Source organism: Mirounga leonina, unplaced genomic scaffold, assembly GCF_011800145.1.
Source record: "Mirounga leonina isolate KUSES-001 unplaced genomic scaffold, KU_Mleo_1.0 Mir_418, whole genome shotgun sequence".
Classification (NCBI taxonomy): domain Eukaryota; kingdom Metazoa; phylum Chordata; class Mammalia; order Carnivora; family Phocidae; genus Mirounga; species Mirounga leonina.
In genome coordinates, this window is record NW_023270739.1 from 7,488,041 (window position 1) to 7,508,472 (window position 20,432).

General features: G+C 52.8%; 1 protein-coding gene across 3 annotated transcripts in view; it reads left to right on the top strand.

Moving 5' to 3' along the window:
- The first annotated feature begins 1,086 nt into the window (after nt 1–1,086).
- The window catches only part of ELFN2 (extracellular leucine rich repeat and fibronectin type III domain containing 2), a 72,174-nt gene continuing 52,828 nt past the window's right edge, over nt 1,087–20,432 (top strand). Inside the window, exons 1-5 of one of the 3 annotated variants that reach the window (XM_034987570.1) lie at nt 1,087–4,217; nt 5,532–5,709; nt 8,912–9,035; nt 9,495–9,587; nt 13,957–14,058. The gene's annotated coding sequence lies outside the window, so the exon portion shown is untranslated. Of the gene's footprint in view, nt 4,218–5,531; nt 5,710–8,911; nt 9,588–10,643; nt 12,402–13,956; nt 14,059–20,432 lie in introns of those variants that run through there. The other 2 variants (XR_004676047.1, XM_034987571.1) reach the window with 2 other exon arrangements.

A 20,432-nucleotide genomic window follows, 5' to 3' on the forward strand; every position in this document is an offset into this window, starting at 1 on the left:
TTTAAGAAAGCTTTGCCTCCCCAAGTGGAGTCGTTTTAACACATGACTCCATGCGGCCTCACGCCATCTGTTTGCTCTCTCTGCCGCCTCATCTCCTATTAGAAGCACCTCTCAGAAGCAGGGGGTGAGGAAGGCAGAGATGGGATGAAAGATCTCTGATAAAATGCAGGGTTAAAAGCCTGGATTACTCGCCTCCCCAGGACATGAGATTTGTGTCCCTCGCCCCCTTCCTTCCCCTTTGCGGATTTGGGTTTAGGCTGTGCTGCAAGATTAAAGCCAAAGAGATTAAAAGATTACCTCTGGCAGGGAAGGCAAATTCTTCCTCTTTGCTCCCTGAGTCAGTGGGGAAGGTCGGGGAGGAGGTAGGGTACTAGTAACAGAACCACTCCACCTCTAGGGACTGGTTCCTTCTTCCTCCTCCTCTGGGGAGGCCTGGCCAGGGCCACCCTCACCATGTGTAGCCTTGGGCACACACACACCTCTCTGGGTCTCAGTTCCCAAGTTGAAGAGCAGGTGTGGGAGCTGAGCTGGATAGGGAGCACCAACATGAGCTTTAGTGGGTTCTCAAAGCCTGGTGATGCGTTAGAAACGCAAACTTCAGGCCCCTCCCAGACCTGCTGAGGAAGAAACTCTGGGGAGTGCGGAGGAGGGGCAGCAATCTGGGTTTTAAAGATTTTTATTTATTTATTTATTTATTTATTTATTTATTTATTTATTTATTTAAGACAGAGAGAATGAGAGAGATAGAGCACACGAGAGGGGGGAGGGTCAGAGGGAGAAGCAGGCTCCCTGCCGAGCAGGGAGCCCGATGCGGGACTCGATCCAGGGACTCCAGGATCATGACCTGAGCCGAAAGCAGTCGCTTAACCAACTGAGCCACCCAGGCGCCCGCATCTGGGTTTTAAAAGCCCTCCAGGGCAGGGGCGCCTGGGTGGCTCAGTCGTTAAGCGTCTGCCTTCGGCTCAGGTCATGATCCCAGGGTCCTGGGATCGAGCCCCTCATTGGGCTCCCTGCTCTGCGGGAAGCCTGCTTCTCCCTCTCCCACTCCCCCTGCTTGTGTTCCCTCTCTCGCTGTCAAATAAATAAATAAAGTCTTAAAAAAAATAAAAGCCCTCCAGGGCATTCTGATGCACACTAAGGCCTGGGTACCAGCACCTTAATTATGGTAACAATAGCTAATTTTTAGAGCATCTAAATGTGCTCATCAGTGACTCTTCTAAAGAGTATGTACCCGCTCACCTGTGATGGAGGTACTATTACTCACTCCATTTTACCCCAGCAAGAACTGAGACACAGAGAGGTGAAGCAGCTTGCCCAGGGTCACACAGCTACTAAGCGGCTGAGCCTGGATTTAGACGTGGGGAGGCTGGCTCCACGCACTGAGCTACCAACCACTGTTCATATGGTTTTGAATTCCCAGCGCTGTGCATCCTGGACCTTCACCGAAGTCCACAGTCTTTATCAGCTGCTCCAGGGGGCTGACTGCCCTGGGGACCCCTGGCTCTCAAGGTTCTTTCCCTGCCTCTCCTCAGGGTCCGCTGAGTCTGCTCTGACCACACAGGGCAGCTTCCCACTTCCTGCTTCCTGGGGAGCTGGTGGCTGGGAAACCCCTGGGCTGAGGTGGAGGGAAGCGGATGTTGTGAGCTGACCCCAGCTGCATTGTCAACCAGACCCAGAGACAGAGGCCTATAGCACGCTGGGTGAAACTCGTTCATGTCTTGCGTCATTTCCTCGTTCAGTATTTAGTGATCCCAACCAGAGAGAAGTCAGAGCCTGCAGAAAGCCAGAGGCAGATAGGAGGGGACGAGGGGAAGAGGAAAACTGTCCATTCATTTTACGATTCTTCCTACAAGTCCCCTCCTGCACTAGGGATGGTTGAAGATACCAACCCTGATGCTGGAAAGTGATCAAGGAACAGCCAAGGCCCAGATGCAGAGGCTGATTTATGGGGGCTGTGCTGGGGAGCTGGAGTGAGCATGCCAGGTGGGAGAGGGCAATCCATCACTGCTTCCTAGGGGAGTGGCAAGTCCCCCCCACCACCTGCCTGGCCCCTACTGGGGGGTGAGCCTGCCTTGCCCTCTGCCATGTCACCAAGGCCCCTGCTCTCAGGGGCAGGTGGCATTGCCTAGGAGTTTGGGGAGCTCTAGCACTCCCCCCACTTTTCTGCCCCAGTTTTCTTGGGTCTAGAGTCCCTTCGAACCTTTGGGTGGGGGCAAGGGTGGTTGCGGGGGGAGGAAGGACCTCCCCCCCAGATAGAACCCTGGTCAAGTCCCTTCTCTGTGACTCAGCTTTCTCCTCTGTAAATGAGGGCCTCAGCCCAGCCGGGCCAGCCGCACAGGGTGGTCGTGGCGGTGAAGGGGTATGGCCAGGGGCTGCCAAGCTCTGTCCCACCTGAGACAAGCGGGAGGTCGGAAGGAGGAACTTGCCTCTGACGACTGTGCTCCCAGGCGTGTGCCGGGCTCTGCGTGGGGAGATGTGTGTTGGGCACCCAGGGGTGGCTGCAGCCCAGGGCCCGCGCGGGCAGGCGTGTCCACCTGTGCATCTTTGGATGGATCCAAAGATCCATCATGGGTACATGCGTGGTGCATGAGTGTGTGTGCACACGTGCGTGTGCGGGCCTGTGCGTGTGCAAACATACTGATGGCCCGAGCTGCCTGTGATCCCTTTACTCCTGCCAGCTGGGGAGGACCCCTCTGGGGCGCGGTGGTGGGGGTGTGGCTGGGTGCTCATGCCCAGGCCCCATCCAGCTGGTTATTTATTGATTAATTCTGCTGCCAGCTGATGGATGCCAAGCCGATGCCAGGCGCAGGCCCTGGGCTGATTTACATAATTAAAAACCATCAGTAACAGAGCCAGGCCTCACCCGCCAACTGCTTCCTCTGGCATGACAACAAGCTGAGCCTCCCTCCTCCACCCCCACCCTTGCCTCTGCACCCCAGGTCTTCCTCGCCTGCCTGACCCCCTCCCTCTCCCGGCCCGCCCCGGGTCAGCCTACCGGCCTGGGCCACTCCATATCAGCCCCTGCCCAGCCTGATGGAGAGATTGTAGTGTTTTGGGATTCTCGAGTCACTGACTCCAAGATTCTATTAGTCCATGGTTCTTTGATGGAGAGTCTCAGATTAGAAGAGATTCAGCTGTGATCCTCCAAGTATGTGATTTTTCAAGAGTCTATTACTCTACGTGACAAAGGGGAAAAATGTTTGCTCTCAGCAGTCCTGCCTGCTCTCAAGGAGGTGGGGCTGCTCTCAGGAGAGCCTGGCTTTCTGCGGAGGCCACCGTGGTGGGTGGGGTGTGTCCATCACTGCTTTACAGAGGAAGGAGCCATTTGTCACGGCCGAAGGCTCAGGGCAGGGGCGGGTGCTGGGGAGTCTGGGCAGAAGGAAGGAGGACCCAAGGACGCCTCGGGAAGGGGCGGGGAGATATCCCTGGTGGAGGCCCCCCTCTAAGAGGGGCTTCAGAAAATTCTGGATTCAGCAGAGCGTGTGATGTCAACCCCCTTGCTGGTGTTGCTTCCAGTGTCTTCAGAAAAGGCCCTCGCATCTAGAGAGGCAGTTTGGGGTGACCAGCGTGGGCTCCTCCACATCCCAGCTGTGTGATCTTGGGAAGCTACTCGGCCTCTCTGAGCTAGTTACCTTCTCACATGTGAAATGGGGCTTGTTGTAAGGATGAAATGTTAATCTGTGCAATGGGCTTAGTAGTCAGCCAGCATGTGGTGAACCCCTCATGAATGGTGGCTGTTATTGTGTGGGAGTGGGTGTTTTGGGGAGACCTTCAGCGGGCTCGTCAGACTTGGTGAAAGCAGAGACTCGCTGGGGTCTCTACACAGGAGGGCTAGGTCTGCTTGTCTCCGTAGGCCGGCTCGCAGTGAGGCAGGTGCTCAGAGGATGTTTGTGGAATGAATGATTTTCTCTTTCCTCAGCCCTTCCCGAACACGGGCTGGCCTCAGCCAGCCCTCAGCCACTTCCCCTCCAGCTGCCCTTCCTCCAAAGCTGTTTGGGGAAGACACAGCTGACTGACCCCACGCCCAACGCCGCGGCCTGAAGGTGCACCCACAGACCCTATCCCACAGTGCCCCACATCTTAGTCTGAGCACAATAGGACCTCAGCATCTCAGTTTTCTGGTCCAGAACTGCAGAACTGAAGACCCACAGAGCAGTCTTGCACCCACCCATGACACCTTGGTCTACATCATGGCACAGGTGAACCACCAATCTTAGGTAATTAGGAAACGATTTGTCATAATTAAAAAAAAAATCTAAATAAAATATGTTTAAAATTAATGGTAGAATGTAGGATGGTACAGCCGTTGTGGAAAACAGTTTGGCAGTTCCTCCAGAAGAGAAATATTGAGGGGCACTTACGTGGCTCAATCTGTGAAGCATCTGACTCTTGGTTTCGGCTCAGGTCAGGATCTCACTCACTGGTCATGGGATCGAGCCCCGCCTGGGGCTCCAACCTGGAAAGGGAGTCTGCTTGAGGATTCTTTCCCTCTGACCCTCCCTGCTACTCGCACATGGTCTCTAAAATGAATGAATAAATCTTAAAAAAAAGAAAAAAGATTCTCTCTCTCCCTCTCTCTGCCCCTCCCCCTTGTGCTCGCAAGCTCTCTCTCTCTCTCTCTCTTAAAAAAAAAAAAGTAAGCATAGAATTACCATGGGATCTTAGCAATTCCACTCCTGGGTATAAACTCAAAAGATTTTGAGAGAACTCTGAAAGCAGAGCCTCAAACACACCCCAAAATTCACAGCTGCATTATTCACAAGAGCCCAAAGGTGGAAGGAACCCAAGTGTCCATCAACTGATGAATGGATAAACCAAATACAGAACATATATAAACATATCAAAAGTGTAAAACAAACATATACAATGGAAGATTATTCAACCTTAAAAAAAGGAATGAAGTTCTGATCCATGTTACCACACGGATGAACCTTGAAGGCGTAATGCCAAGTGAAAGAAGCCAGACACAAAATGGCAAATTCTGGAGGATTCCGTTTAGGTGAGGCACCTGGAATAGTCAAATCCATAGAGACAGAAAATGGAATGACCATTAACCGGGGGCTGGGGACAGAGGAATGAGGCGTTAGTGTTAAATGGGCACAGGGGTTCAGTTGGGGAGGATGAGCAAGTCCTTGAGATGGACGGGGATGCTGGTCGCATAAAGACATGAATGTGCTTAATGCCACTGAATCATACACTTAAAAATGCTTAAATTTCGTTATGTTTCTCTTGCTACAATTAAAAAGTGACTTCATTGGGCGCCTGGGTGGCTCAGTCGGTTGGGCGACTGCCTTCGGCTCGGGTCATGATCCTGGAGTCCCTGGATCGAGTCCCGCATCGGGCTCCCTGCTCGGCAGGGAGCCTGCTTCTCCCTCTGACCCTCCCCCCTCTCGTGCTCTCTGTCTCTCATTCTCTCTCTCGCAAATAAATAAATGAAATCTTAAAAAAAAAAAAAGTGACTTCATTTCACTGGAAGGGGTCATTATGTTTGTAATCCCCTGTCTTTTCTATTTTTTATTTTGATTTTCCAGGCCCCCATGTTCCGGGCACATAGTAGGCCCTCCATCATGACTTGCCAAGTCTATGAAAGAGCCAGGCCTCCCCATCTAGCCCGATGACAAGCTAGCTCGTCCAGCAGCTCACGGCTCCCAACCAGGCAGCTGCTTCTCTTGATTTCACCAGAGCGGACAACCCATCGCTCAGCCACAGGTTGGTGGGGACGGGGACAGGTGCCTGATGGTGGTCAGGTGGTCCTGGGCTTTGAGGATTGGACACAGCCCCTGAGCTGATGAAGAAGCGATTTCACACAGAGGCCTCTTTCTGGTGCCGTCAGAAGGCAAGATGCCACGCTCGGCACACTCCGGAGCTGAAATGCTGTCAGGCCCAAAGGCCCAGACCCCGCTTTGGTTGCATTTCACGCCAGAAGACATTTCTTCTTATGTGACAGCAGCTCTTGGATGTGGCTTTTTTTTTTTTTTTTTAGATTTTATTTATTTATTTGTCAGATAGAGAGAGAGAAAGAGCACAAGCAGGGGGAGCAGCGGAGGGAGAGGGAGAAGCAGGCCCCCCACTGAGCAGGGAGCCGGACGTGGGGCTCGATCCCAGAACCCTAGGATCATGACCCGATTGGAAAGCAGATGCGTAACTGACTGAGCCACCCAGGCGTCCCTTGGATGTGGCTTTTAATATGCTCATTGCTGTGTCATCGCTTTCTCCCCCTGAGCAGTGGAGAGAATTGCCAAGTACTGGGACCGTCAGGCTGTTGGGGGAATCAAGAAATTTGCCCCCCCAGTCAGTCTTTCAAAAACCCTGATATCTTTTTATCAAACGTGAACATTTGATAGAGTCCGATTATTCCACGTGCTGACTGTATAGACAAGTCAGGTTTCTTAAAATCAAAGGAATGGTTTTCATTGGCATTATTTTTTTTTTTAAAGATTTTATTTATTTATTTGACAGAGAGAGAGAGATAGCGAGAGCAGGAACACAAGCAGGGGGAGTGGGAGAGGGAGAAGCAGGGCTTCTTGCCGAGCAGGGAGCCCGATGTGGGGCTCGATCCCAGGACCCTGGGATCATGACCTGAGCCGAAGGCAGACGCTTAATGACTGAGCCACCCAGGCGCCCTTTCATTGGCGTTATTGTATCACAGAGAAAGACTGTGAATCTTGGCCCTCATAAAAAAAAAAAATTGATGTGCACCTTCATTCAACAGCGAGAGTGGCTTAGGTTGGAAAAGCAGACTTTTGTTCAGCCCATCTCTTTTGACAGCTGGCTAAAAAGACGTCCACTCACTGGCCTTGGCTTGATTGCACTTGTAATAGTCTCAGTTTCTCTCGGCACTGAGTGAAGATTTGGAAGCACATTGTTGTTTGCTAGCTGCTCACCGTGAATAAGCTTTGAGCACTAGCATCCCGAGCAAGTGCCTCCGTCCACACAGCGGTGCCCTTCCTAGCAGCCTCCTCGGCAACGGAGAGTCGGTCCTGATCTCCGTGGCCCCTTCTGGTCCACGTTGTGGCTCACAAGTAATCATCAACTTAACCAAAGAACGTCCTCCGCGGCAGCACCAATGTTGAGTGCGGGGATGCAGAGGCAGAGGGAGAGAATCTTTTTTTTTTTTTAAAGATTTTATTTATTTATTTGACAGAGAAAGACACAGCGAGAGAGGGAACACAAACGGGGAGTGGGAGAGGGAGAAGCAGACTCCCTGCCGAGCAGGGAGCCCGATGCGGGACTCGATCCTGGGACTCCAGGATCATGACCTGAGCCGAAGGCAGACGCTTAACCAACTGAGCCACCCAGGTGCCCTATAGGGAAGGTTATTAAGTGACAGAGAAGTAGGGAGAAAGGTGAAGACTTAGTTATCGTCGTCTTTTGTGCCTTTTGAGTTTTGTATTATATGCTTGTATTATTTTATTTTATTTTTTTTAAGATTTTATTTTATTTTGTGAGAGAGAGAATGAGAGACAGAGAGCATGAGAGGGGGGAGGGTCAGAGGGAGAAGCAGACTCCCTGCTGAGCAGGGAGCCTGATGTGGGACTCGATCCAGGGACTCCAGGATCATGACCTGAGCCGAAGGCAGTCGCTCAACCAACTGAGCCACCCAGGCGCCCGCAGAGGGAGAGAATCTTAAGCAGGCTCCATGCCCATCGCAGAGCCCCGCATGGGGCTCGATCTCATGATCCTGAGATCATGACTTGAGCCAAAATCAAGAGTCGGACACTCCACCGACCGAGCCACTCAGGTGCCCCCAAATTTCTATTTCTGCAGAAGAAAAAGAGAGTAGATATTAGGGGACAACTAGAAGTCTCTTCATTCATCCAATGAATGGTGTTGAGCCCCCACAGCAGTGATGGTTGAGCAGTGAACAAGAAAAAGAACATCCTGCTTCTCATGGAGTTGACACTCGAATGGGAAGAGAGCAAGAGGAGAGGGTTTCCAGGAGGAAGGAGCAGTCCGCTGTGTCCAATGTGGCTGTTTTCCTCACCCGACAAGAAGCCTGGAGGTGGGACAAGACGACTACCACAGCAGGCTCCAGTGTTATGTCAGTGTTCCAGGCGGGGAGAAGGTGGAAGAAAGGCCCACCAGTTGCCTCTGACTTCTTTTAAAAGAAAAAAAAAAAGCTTTAGGGGCGCCTGGGTGGCTCAGTCGTTAAGCGTCTGCCTTCGGCTCAGGTCATGATTCCAGGTCCTGGGATCGAGTCCCACATCAGGCTCCCTGCTCGGTGGGAAGCCTGCTTCTCCCTCTCCCACTCCCCCTGCTGTGTTCCCTCTCTCGCTGTGTCTCTCTCTGTCAAATAAATAAATAAAATCTTTAAAAAAAGAAAAAAAAAGCTTTCTTGGAAACCCACCAGCTGCTTTCTGCTTCGATCTCGTTGGTCAGAACGAGGTTGCACGGCTACCCCTAGCTGCAAGGGAGGCTGGGAAATCAGGATCAGAATTCTCAGGACGGGCTGAGCGCTGGGCACATTGCCCATCAAATGCAGCCGGGTTCAGCTAAGAGAAGGAAGGAGGCTTGCCTGCCACACCCTTCCGTGCACATGCCAGGGTCTGAGCTGCCCTGCACACAGTTTTGTGCGTCTGTAGGGGGAGGTACCTGCCAGCACATCTGTGGGATAACCACCCACCTCCTACGTTGTTGGTCGCTGATTTTACGGGCCGCCCCCACACTCCTGATGGTGTTATCGGATAAGAGAGAAAATAATTTTGCCCGTCTCTAAACCTGTCCGCTCTGACTTGTCACTCACCGTGTGGCTGGCTCTGTAACTGTCTCAACAATAGAATAGCTTCGACCTGGCTTCTCTACGAGGCAAGCACCTTTGAATAATGCCTCTGTGCTTCTGGTCCCTTCTCCGCCTTTAGGGACGGAAATCATCAATTTCGTATTGGAAAGCTTTATTTTCTGCTTGTTCTAGAAACACTCCGATGGCTTCCCAGAGCGATGCTCGATTGTTTTGTTGGGGGGAAAGATGTGCAAACTTCAGAGGCTCCTCGCCGCCGCCAGACGAGCCGACATGAGAGACCCCACACTGGTCGTAGGTATGACGTGACTTTGGTTTCAGCTATTTAGGTTGTCCTTTCTATTTTTACTTTTCCTCTCCCTTGTGCAAAATCCTACCTCTCCAAGCCAGCACAGTCCACAGGCACATAAAATCCTCTTCACAGTGGATGTTTATGCCTTATTCTGAAATGTAAATTTTCGTTAATATTCTCATCCCTACTTTAGTGGTTCAACAAGCCATTTTTGTCTTACCAATCCATTTTCATTATTCGGGGCGATAACCCAACAGCAAATGCATTTAATGGCTTCCTATGTGGCCAGCACTATTCTGAGTGCTTTATATACGTTGTGACAGTTTGAAAACATGCTCCCAATTTTGGGGGACACTTTTATTAAGAAGTGGCATCTATGTCCCTGCCCTGTTAATCTGGGCTGGCATTAGTGACTCACTTATCACCAGTGCAAAGTAGGGGAAGTGATGACTTGTGATTTCCAAGGCCAGGTACGAAAAGGCCGTGTAGCTTCTGCCTGGTTCCCCCGGGACGCTCGTTCTGGAAAAAGCCCAGCTCCCTGATTCTGTCATGATGGAGGTAAGCACTTCGGTCACCAGCTCCAGCAGAGCTAGCTGCCAACCTAGGGCACACACCAGGCGCCAGTTCTGTGAGTGAGCCATCTTGTACATGCTGCAAGCCCAGCTGGGCCATCAGATAGTGGCAGCCCCAGAATGTATCTGACTGAACCCCCACGAGAACCCCAAGCGTGAGGTGCTCAGCTGAGCCCTTCCCGGATTCCTGACCCATAAAACTATGAGCAGAATCAAATGGTTGTGGGCTTTTTTTCCCCACCACTAGAATTTTTTTTTTAAAGATTTTTATTTATTTATTTGACAGAGAGATAGAGAGTGAGCACAGATAGAGTGGCAGGCAGAGGGAGAGGGAGAAGCAGGCTCTCCGCTGAGCAGGGAGCCTGATGTGGGGCTCGATCCAGGGTCCTGGGATCATGACCCGAGCCAAAGGCAGATGCTTAACCGACTGAGCCACTCAGGCCCCCCCACTAGAATTTTTAAGCCAGAACAGGAACCCAAGACATAGAACTAATTTAGTTCTTGAATTTTTGGATAAAGACATTGAATCCCAGAGAGATTAAGCAAGTTGCACACGTTTTCACGGCAGAGGGAAGAGATGTGTGCAGGCAGGCTGATTCTAATATTCTGCCTCTTGACAATAAGGGGGTGGGGAAGCAAAGTTAACAAACGAATAGTAACACACAAAATGCAAAAATGTGTGCCAGGCAGGCTGACAGCACCCTGTTGAGGGAAGGTTGGTCCCTTTGGACCCACCATCCCCAACTGATGGACTTTGGAAAACACATACCACTTTTTTTTTTTTTTAAAGATTTTATTTATTTATTTGAGACAGAGAGAATGAGAGAGACATAGAGCACATGAGAGGGGGGAGGGTCAGAGGGAGAAGCAGACTCCCTGCCGAGCAGGGAGCCCGATGCGGGACTCGATCCCAGGACTCCAGGATCATGACCTGAGCCGAAGGCAGTCGCCTACCCAACTGAGCCACCCAGGCGCCCCAACACATACCACTTTTAAGAACCCAGCGATTTCTACAAAAATTGCCATTATTTTTACATTTCAGATTTGCACAGTGTAAGTGGATGAAATTCTTCCACCTGTTATTTTCTCCTCTAAAACTTCCACGCTGCCTGGGGACGGCAGGTTTTGAGACCGCATGAGGGAAACCCTGACCCCTCGCCTCTTGGCATCTCAGGTGTGGGAGCTGGGAAGCTTCCTGACAAAAAAAATATTAAAGCCATAAAATTAAAGGACATCAAATTTAACTGTTGGAAGCACCTTGGCTTTCATCTCCTCCAACCTTCCACCCAGGGCAAGACAAGGACAAGCCACGTGAGAGCAAAGCAGCTGCTTGGTAGGATGGCCCCAGCGGTGCCCGGAGGCGGCTGGGGATGAATGACCAAGGAACCGTAGAGAAAATATGGCCGTCAGATTGCAGGGTCCGGGTGGTCACCGAGGGCTGGGAACTGGGTCAGCTTCATGGGCATGTGACCCGGGCTGTCACCCCTGCCTTGAAGGACCCCACACTTTAATGGCCTGCTTCACTATCTTGAAAGCCTTAATCATTTTTGAAAAAGGGGCCCCACAAAGTATGTAGCTGGGCCAGGATGGAGAGGTCTGAGAGCTGGCGCAGGAATGAGCATTTCAGGGGAGCAGGGCAGGCAAAGCCTGGGAGCCAGGAAGCCCAGAATCAGCTCGGGAAGCGGTCACTTACCCAAGACCACTGGGCAGGCAGTGATAGCACAAGAAACTGAACCCCGTCTGGTTGGATTTCATGGCACCGGGTCTTAAACACTTTGCTCTCCTGTCACCTGGGACGGACCTCTCACCGGAGCTGCCTTCTTGACTATTCCTACAATCTCAGCCTTCTTTTCCAGGGAGCCTTCCTGGATTGCTCTGGCCTAGTCATACTTGCCATTCCCTCCTTCCTTCATACTTCCTACCTAGCTGAGCCATGGTCCTTGTGTCAGCCTGTGTCCTTTCCCTGCCCCTCCTGGCTAGAGTCTACTGTGGCTTCCGGGCTCCCAGGCCAGTCCGGGCAGGGCCTTGCACATGCAAGAAGAATTTTTGGGCTCAGTCTTCTTGCTGCAAACCTCACATGTAGATTCCATGGTGCAGTCTTTCTCACCTTCCCATCCCTAGAGTTGGGCTCCTGCCTCAATTTTCCCGTCTAAAACTCCAAGGAACTGTGGGATAATGGGAGTCAGACCTGGTTCATATTCTGTCTTGCTACTCACTGTAAAGCAAGCAGCTCAGCCTCTGCAAGCCTCAGTTTCTGCATCTGTTAAATGGGAGTAAATCCCCACCTTACCCAAGTGCTCAAGGTTGGCAACACCAGTCATGTGGATGTCACCTACCCCCTGATACACAGCGACAGCAAGGGCATCACAGCTCTGTGCTCTTCTCCCCTTCCCGGGACCGATAATGTGAGAAAACACCAGACAAGCCCCAAGGGACAGGCTACAGAATCCCTGACCGGTACCCTTCAAAACTGCCAACGTCATGAAAAGCAAGAGAAGAATGAGAACCTGTCGTAGAGCAGAGGAGACTAAGGGGGCGGGATGACTGAATGTGATGTGGTCTCCGGACGGGATGCTGGAGCAGAAAAAGGACGTTAGTGGACAAACGGGCGAATCTAAGTGGAGTCTGGAGTTTAGTTAATAGTAATGTACCAGTGCTAATTTCTTAGTTCTGACAAACATATTGTGGTGATGTAAGACGTTAACATGGCGAGAAGCTGGGTGAAGGGTACACAGCCAAACGCTCTGAGGGAGCTCTACCTTTGCCTTTTTTCTCAAAACCTAAAATTATTCCAAAATAAGATGACTAAAAAACAAACAAAACCTGCACTGCTGTTATTGCTTTTGTCTGCCCAGTGTCCCTCCCCCATTCTTCGGCTGACAGGCCCTGCCCTGGTGACAAGGGTGGGGATACCTGTCCCAGGCTGGGCCATTAATTTGCCCTCATCATCCTGGCCACAGTGATTGGTCCAGGGGGTAAGCATGTGACCCAGGCTGGGCCAGTCAGACTTCTTCCCTAGAATTGTTCAGCTTAGAACGGGAGGAAAAGCTCTCTCAGTCTCCCGGTGAGTCTGGGAGGCTGTCAGCCCGGGGTTGTGGGTGCTCCTGGTTTTCCATTGCAGAGGGACTATGGCCCAAAAGAACTAAGCCAGAGAGAGAGAGACAGAGAGAGAGAATGAATGCTGATGGCATTCAAGATGGCCTCCTTCTCCTTCCCAGTCTTCCTCAGGCACAGCCTCCTCAGCCTGCACTGTTCTGGGAGCCAATATATCTTCTTTTGAGTTTAAGCCAATTCATACTGGGCCTGAGTTGGGTTTCTGTCACTTGCAACCAATGAGTCCTGATTAATACCTTCCTCTCAAGTTGCTGTGAGGATTTGACGGGTTGTATATAACAGGGCACGGAGGCAGGCCCCCTATAAATGGTGAAGGATGTCGGTGTCCTCTCCAAGGAGTCCGGGGCCTGCCCTGCTTGAACTCCAGCCTGCTTGGCTGTGGCCCTGACACCTGCCTCACTCCCCTCCTGGTTCGCACACAGCCCCCTGACTTCACACGTCCTCCCACCTCCAGGCCCTGCGTGGGGACTCCTCCTCCTGGTGCTGGGAGCTGAGTGTTCTGCTCATTGGGCTCTGCTCTGGGAAAGGCACCAGAGGGGAGGAGAGGGAACTGGGCCTCTGGCAGAAAATTTCCTCTGCACAAGTAGGGGGGAAAACCCCACATCGGTCTGGCTGGACCCAGTGCAACCAAGAGGTAGCTGGTGTTGGGAATGTGGAGGCTTGTCTAGTGCTTGTTCTGAGGATAAAATGATGGAGCTGTGGGGACCTGGTTCCACGGGCCCCAAGCAAGAGGAGCCGGGACGGGGGGAGCAGGAGATTTGAGAGAAGCTTGAGGGAAACCACAGGTAGAACAATCAGAAGGATTTGCGTGCGTGAGCAAGGGCAGAAGTCGCTCTTTTATCTGAGGTCTGGGCTATGGGCCAGGAAGGGAGAGACACGACCGGGGAAGTCCAGGGGATGTAGACAGGGCATGCCGCCCCCTTTCCTGGGCACCTGAACTTGGGCTGGGAAGGACCTTGCAGAGCCTGAGGAGGGACGAGACAGGGTCCTGGGTTGCCCCCTGCTGCTCTGGCCATGTCACACGTCTGTGCCTCGTTCCTTCTGGGTGCACTGCCTGCCTGCCCCTCCGCACCTGTCAGGCTGGCAGGGAGCTGGGGCATCTCTTCCTGTGCGCACTCTCCTTCTGCCCAGGGCCCCCACCCTGGCCCCCGGGGCAGAGCTGAATTCACTCACCTTCCCACTCTCCCAGACGTTTGCTTTCCTCCTCGCATGACTCTTCCTTCCTTCCTTTGTTCCCTCAGGCGTGAACTGGATCATTTTATTCCACAAATGTTTTGGGAGTGCTGACTGCATGATGGCTTCTGATCGAACAGAGGAGAAGAGGATGGACCCCGCCCTTGCTGGTGTGGCAGAGACGGGGAGGGATGGGGCTGGGTTTAGGGTACACTTTGGAGGCAGAGCTCATAGGAGTCGTGGATGGCTCAGTTTCATGGGGAGCCCGGGCACCATCAAGGTGGCACCTGGGTTGGGGTCTGAGTAACTCGGTAGCAACCATACACCCTCCATTCCCCACAGAACCTCGGGAACACACAGCTACTCTCCCGCCCACAGGGACCTTCAGACACCCAGATTTTAGACCGAGAGAACATTAAGTATAAAGGCTGAGAATGGGATGACCAAGCATCCTGTGGCTACAGCATGGCTCCCTCAGCAGGAAAACGTGGGTGGATTGTGGCGTTGCTCCTTCCCCTCTGGGCAGTCTTGGTCAAATTGCTTAGCATCGCTGAGCTTCATCAGTGAAATGGGTATAAGAGCAGTAAGTACCGCGTAAGATAGCTGTCATTGCTCGCTGAGACTTTAATTCATGGGAAACACTTGGCATCGAGCCTGAAAGAAATAGTAAACGCCCCAATTTTGAGCTATTATTATGATCCTAGGTAGAATGTGGCCAGGTTGCAGAAAACTCCAGATGCTAGAGTAAGGAGGTGGCGCTTTATCCCATGGAGTCAGAGCCGGGAAGTTTTCGCGCAGAGAAAAAACAGGAGGAAACCAGCCAGTCAGCGTCTCCCCGGTCCCTGCAGCATCCTGAGTCTTGGGGCCAGCAGCAGGAAAACGGTGGCGAGCCGGGCCACGAGGCTGGTGACCTCCAGCCTCCCAGGAGCCTCCGGCTGCCCCAGTTCTGGATCCAGGCAGTAGAAGGGAGTCTACCCCCACCCCCAGCATCCCTCTGGGCAGAGCCAGATAGATGGTTTAATAACGCAGGCTGCCTGGTTGACCTTGTGGCCGCGGAGCCAGCAGAGACTCACGCCACTCCCCTGCTCTGGCTGCAGGGCCCAGGCCTGAGGTGCCGGCAGAGTCCCTGGACGGCAGAATTCTGAGGCCCCGTGTAAGGGTGCTTAGACCCGAATGGCAGACACCTTGACAGCGTGGGGCTCAGCAGCCTCTGGCTAGTGGACAGCAAAAATCCGGTAGAGGCACAGTGCCTGGGCCCCCCTTATCCCCTTCTGGATCTCCCTGGGGGGTGTCTCAGAAGGGACTCCTGGCTCTGAAGGCTGGGGGAGGTGGTCTGTCACATGCATGCAGACCCTACCTGTGTTGGAACCCCCTCAGCCTCTCAGTCTGACCCTTGTGCCACTGGGTGGGGCTGCTCCTGAGGGCCCTCCCTCCCGGAGCTCTCCCCTCCGTGCCTGGTGACTGCCTGGGCACCTGGGGCACAGACCAAGTCAGACATGGCCGGATCTGGGAGTTGCACCTTCCAGTGGAGACGCCAGGTAGATCAATGGGGGTGGAGGGGTGGGGATCTCATTCCTTTCCTGTCCCAGGGTACCCTCTCCAGGTCTGCTTTACTGAGACTGGTGGGGAGGCAGGCTGGCCAAGCTCACCACCCAAGAAGCTCAGCTCCAAGCCAGGCAGGCAGGGTGCCATCAGCACCCTTAATGAACTTCCCTGGGGGCCCTCCCATAACTCGATCTGTGGGTCAAAGAGTATTCCTGTGGATACTTCAAAATATCCCCTAGAGTGTGGCCTTGGCCTCTAAGCCTCATAAGCACCCTCTCCTGGGGGCTGCACACCCAGCCAGCCTCTAGTGTAGCCTCATCAGGGACTTTATGTACATTCTTCCTGCCCCATTAGCCTTGAGCTGCCCTTGATTCATGGATACGAGGACTAGAGACTCTCGGAATCATAGAATCCTATGGAATTAGGTTCTCCAGCTCCGGTATCTATACTCCTAATTCTGTTTTCGCCTCTGCTAGTCTGGATGCAGAACACAGAACTTTCTCAATTTCCCCCCAATATAATTGATTGACCTCAAGCCCATTGTCTCCCAAGATGCCTTCCTCCCGGAATTCATATCCTGTGTCCTTCTCTTCCACGGTGAGCGGGGCGGACCCGTGTAACCAATAGGAAATTGCAAACATTGAGGATGTGTGACTTCGGAGGATAGGTCATACAAGACACTGTGGCTTCCTCTTTGCTCTTGCTCGGGGAGGGGAAGGAGCCGCCATGCTGGGAGGATGCTCATGCAGTCCTGTTGAGAGGTCCATGGGACACAAACCGAGGCCTCCTACCCACCGCCCGGCACCAACCTCCTCAAGCCCCAGCCCAGCCTTCGGATGAGTGTGGCCCCAGCAGCAGCCTGACTCAATCTTAGGAGATTTCTCAAGCAAGAATCACCCATTCCCAAATTCCTGACCGCAGTAACAGCGCAATAATACCTGGTTTTTTTTTTAAATTCTGATATAAGCCACTGAGTTGAGGTAATGTGTTAACACAGCCACAGATGGCTAATATGATAAGCATGTAGATTTTTCTATTTTTTTTGTCAGTAAATAGTGTCACACCTTTCATAACGCTAAAAGGAAACAGCCGATGACCTAGAAGTCGATAACCATCAAAAAATCTCTTTCACAGCTAAATACAATGAATTCAGATAAACAAGAGTAGAGAGTTTGAAAATAGCAAACACTCACTAAAGTAAATTGCTGCAAAATATCCATGAGCAAAGTAATTCTGGGTGAAAACATGAGAGGAAAGAATTAATGCAATATGATTAATATGTAGGTAATTGTAAATTAATACTGACCATACAAAGAAGAGCATGTAGACATTTCTAGAGGAAGTAGGGCAGGGAAGGTGTTTGGGGAGGCTGAAGTGGGGAGGGGGGATTATATTGCACACTCCGCAGCAAAATGACTTAAAAATCCTTTTTGGAAATGGGTGTGTTCTCCAAAATCCATTCATGACCAGGCCTCCTCTGGGGATTTTGCTGCATCCCTCCTCTCCTGACCAGCAATCTCCTCTCCCCCAACCACCCACTTTCTCTCAACCCCCAGCTCTGCATCCTCTCATCCTTATTAGGACTGGGAATTTGCCCCCTGCCTTCAACCTTGCATACCCTGACCTGTCACAGTGCCTAGCAAAACAAAACCCTCCCACGTAAAGGACCCCCCTTCCCGAGAAGCTCAGTCTCCACGTCTTTATATTCCATTGGGATGGCTCTATGGTGGGCAAGGTGCAGAGATTTTAGGAAGGGGAGCTTCAGTTTTCCCTTCTGGGTCCTGTGTCTCATCACTGGGTCTTGTCTCCAGTGATTATAGCCTTGGTTCCAGCATCGGAGACACAGCAGAAAATCTGCTTTTTGGTTTGGATCTCAAACAGGAATGTGATGCCTCGTACATAACTCTGCTATCTGTGTGTTTCACTAAAAGCATCGCTTAACCTAATTTTCTTAATCAACTCAAAATGCCATGTAGACCAAGTGAAAAACAATTCATCTAAGTACAAAGGGTGGATCTTGCTGTTCACCTTAAACAGCGCGGGCAGCTTTTAGCATTCCTGTGTTCTTCTGGCTCTTACCGTTTCGCTCTCTGAGCCCCGCAGAAAGGAAGAGCTTCTGGAAAAAGTGTCCTCGTGGTGATGTGGCCAGGGCAGTGGGCTCATTTGGATGTGGTCAACTCAGGGAGAAGGGGCACTCGGTGGTGGGCTGTTAGAAGCAGCTCCCAGGCACCGGCAGGAGATTCCAGAACAGACAGGGTCTGGGGTCCAGGACGGGGGTCCAGGCAGCTGGAAACACCTGTCTGTCATCGGGCACTAAGGCTTCTGGGATGGTTCTGCTTCGGTGGTTTTTCCTGTCCACGCGTCACTCCACCTATGGCTCAGCTAGCCCAGCAGGGGCGGGGGGGCGGGCATCTGGATTCGCATTCCACCAAGACCCCACATGGCGGTGGGGAGAGGGGCCATTGCGGTGTTGGCAGCAAGGGAGATAGACGCTGGGTTCCCAGAACAAAAGCCCCCTAATGTCCACTTCGGTGGCTTATTAGTGGGAATAATGTATGAAAAGTGCTGGGCACGGTGCTTGGTCCTGAGTGAGCCACCATACACGGTAGCTACTATGATGGAGGTGATGGGTGAGGAGTAAGTCAGGGGAGGACACACGTGAGAATGAATAATATGACGATATGGTGCATGCTGTCGTTCAGACCTACACAGTGTTCCAGGAACCAGTGGAGGAAGAAGTAGCTTGGCCAGCTCAGCTTAGGGGTAGTCAGGGGAGGCTTCACAGAGGAGGTGGCCTTTGAGCAGTACCTGATGAAAGACTGGAAGTAGACAGTGGGGAGGGGATATGAGAAGAGGGAAGGCGTCCAGGCTGAGGGAACAGCAGCATCAAAAACACAAATGGTATGGAGATTATGGGGTGAGAGTTTCATGGCATGTTCTGGAAAGGGCAGGGATTGGTGTCGCTGGGACCCAGAGCGTGTGTGGGGTGATACGAGAGGATGCTGGAGGGGTAAGTAGAGGCCCGACTGCCAAGGGCCTTATTTGGGGAAGTTAAGGAGTTGGGGTTTGATTCCCAACCAGAAGAGGTTGTTTGGCCACCCACTGCTTGGTATACCACTGGTGTCTATGTCTGCACCCAAGGCAGACATCACCAATTGATCATGACACTTCCTGCAGAGGGAGAATCCAGGCAGCTGTTGCCAATCATCTGGCATCGTCTTGAGAAATGAAACCTACTGCCTGTGGGGTATGACCTGTCCCTTGGCAGATGGCTGGGAAAGTCACCCAAGCCGAACCAGAAGAGGTTGTTTGGCCACCCACTGCTTGGTATGCCTTGAGATCATGGCTTAGTTCCTTGGGCCGGAGCGGATTAGGTGGGCCTCACCAGTGCCCACCTCTGAAGAGGGTCTGCTCGCAAGAGCCGCACGGGGGTAATACTGGGGCTGGGGGGTGCGGTGTGGAGCTCTCTGCAGTTGCGCGCTCCATCCGCCAGAGGGCGCAGGGGTTGCTGTGTCTCCTCTTGAGGTGAGCGGGGCGGTGGGGGAAGGTTCTTCTTGCAAGGACTTTGGCCCGGGACCCTGCTTCTTGCCCCAGCTCTGTACGGGGAACATGCAATGCGTTCCGAACAGCCCTTGCCCTCTAGGAGGGCTCAGTTCAGAGGGCAGAAACAGCGTAATGACTAGTGACTTGTAGGATCTGCAGTGAGGGGCCTTGAAGGGTGGGTAGGAGTGCGCCAAGCAGCCTGTGGCGCAGTTGTGGAGAGCAGAGGTGCAACCCTGTTGTCTGTCTCCTACTTGGGGAGATAAAAGTGGCCTGCGTCCCAGGTCTTCTCTGTCCTCCCAGTCTCATCCTGGACCTGCTTTCCTGTTCTCCGTCGACAGGAGGGAGGAATTTTTCTTTTTCTTTTAAAGATTTTTATTTATTTATTTATTTATTTATTTATTTATTTATTTATTTATTTATTTGAGAGAGAGAATGAGACAGAGAGAGAGAGCATAAGAGGGGGGAAGGTCAGAGGGAGAAGCAGACTCCCTGCCGAGCAGGGAGCCCGATGCGGGACTCGATGCGGGACTCGATCCCGGGACTCCAGGAACATGACCTGACCTGAAGGCAGTCGCTTAACCAACTGAGCCACCCAGGCGCCCCTGGAGGGAGGAATTTCTGAGCGGACGTTCTTGTAGCACCCGTGATGCCCAGCTCTGTGGAGTTCCCTGCACACACACACCAGGCTGTTTCACGCCTCTGTGCCTTTGCACAGGCTGTTCCCACAGCCTGATACATCCCTCTCCACCTTCTTCAGCTGACCAACTCTTACTCATCCGTCAAGATTCAGCTCGGGCAGTGGCTCCTTCTGGGGAGTCGCTGCCGTTCCTGGCCTGGATGGGATGCTCCTGCTGCGGGTTCCCGCGGCCCGGACCTCACGGTCTGCTGCGCGCCACCCGAGGACAGGCACTGCATGGATGCCTGTCCTCAGTGATGGAGACGCAGAGGCCCTGCTCCAGGCAGGGCTTCAGCGTGTGGGTTTGCGGATCGCGGGGGCCGAGAGAAGGCGCGCGTTTCTTCGTGTATACGGGACACAAGCCGAGTCTCCCCACCAGGTGCTTGTGTGCCCAAGTGCAGGAGTACAGGCCCGATGCCAGAACTTTCTGTCTGTATCTGCTACCTCCTCCCCCTAGCTTCTACCCCTTTGCGGGTGGCGCAGGTGTGTGGGGGTGCTGGCCAGGGAGGGGCTAGGGCCGAGGAAGAGTCTCGGGGTGGGGGGTGAAGGGTAGTGAGCCGCTGCCAAGAGCCCCTGCACAAGGGTCGAGATCTGGAGTCTAACACTGTCTCTGAGGTCAAGTTCGCTGCGTGACCTTGGGCGAGTCTGTCCTCTCCCCCGAGCCTCAGTTGGCTCGCCTGTAAAATGGCAACGCAGTAGCCGCACTTCTCGGGTTGCCCGCGGTGGAGCACCGGCCGCGGGCGGCGGGGACGAGGTGAGGAGGGGGTCCACCCGCGGCGG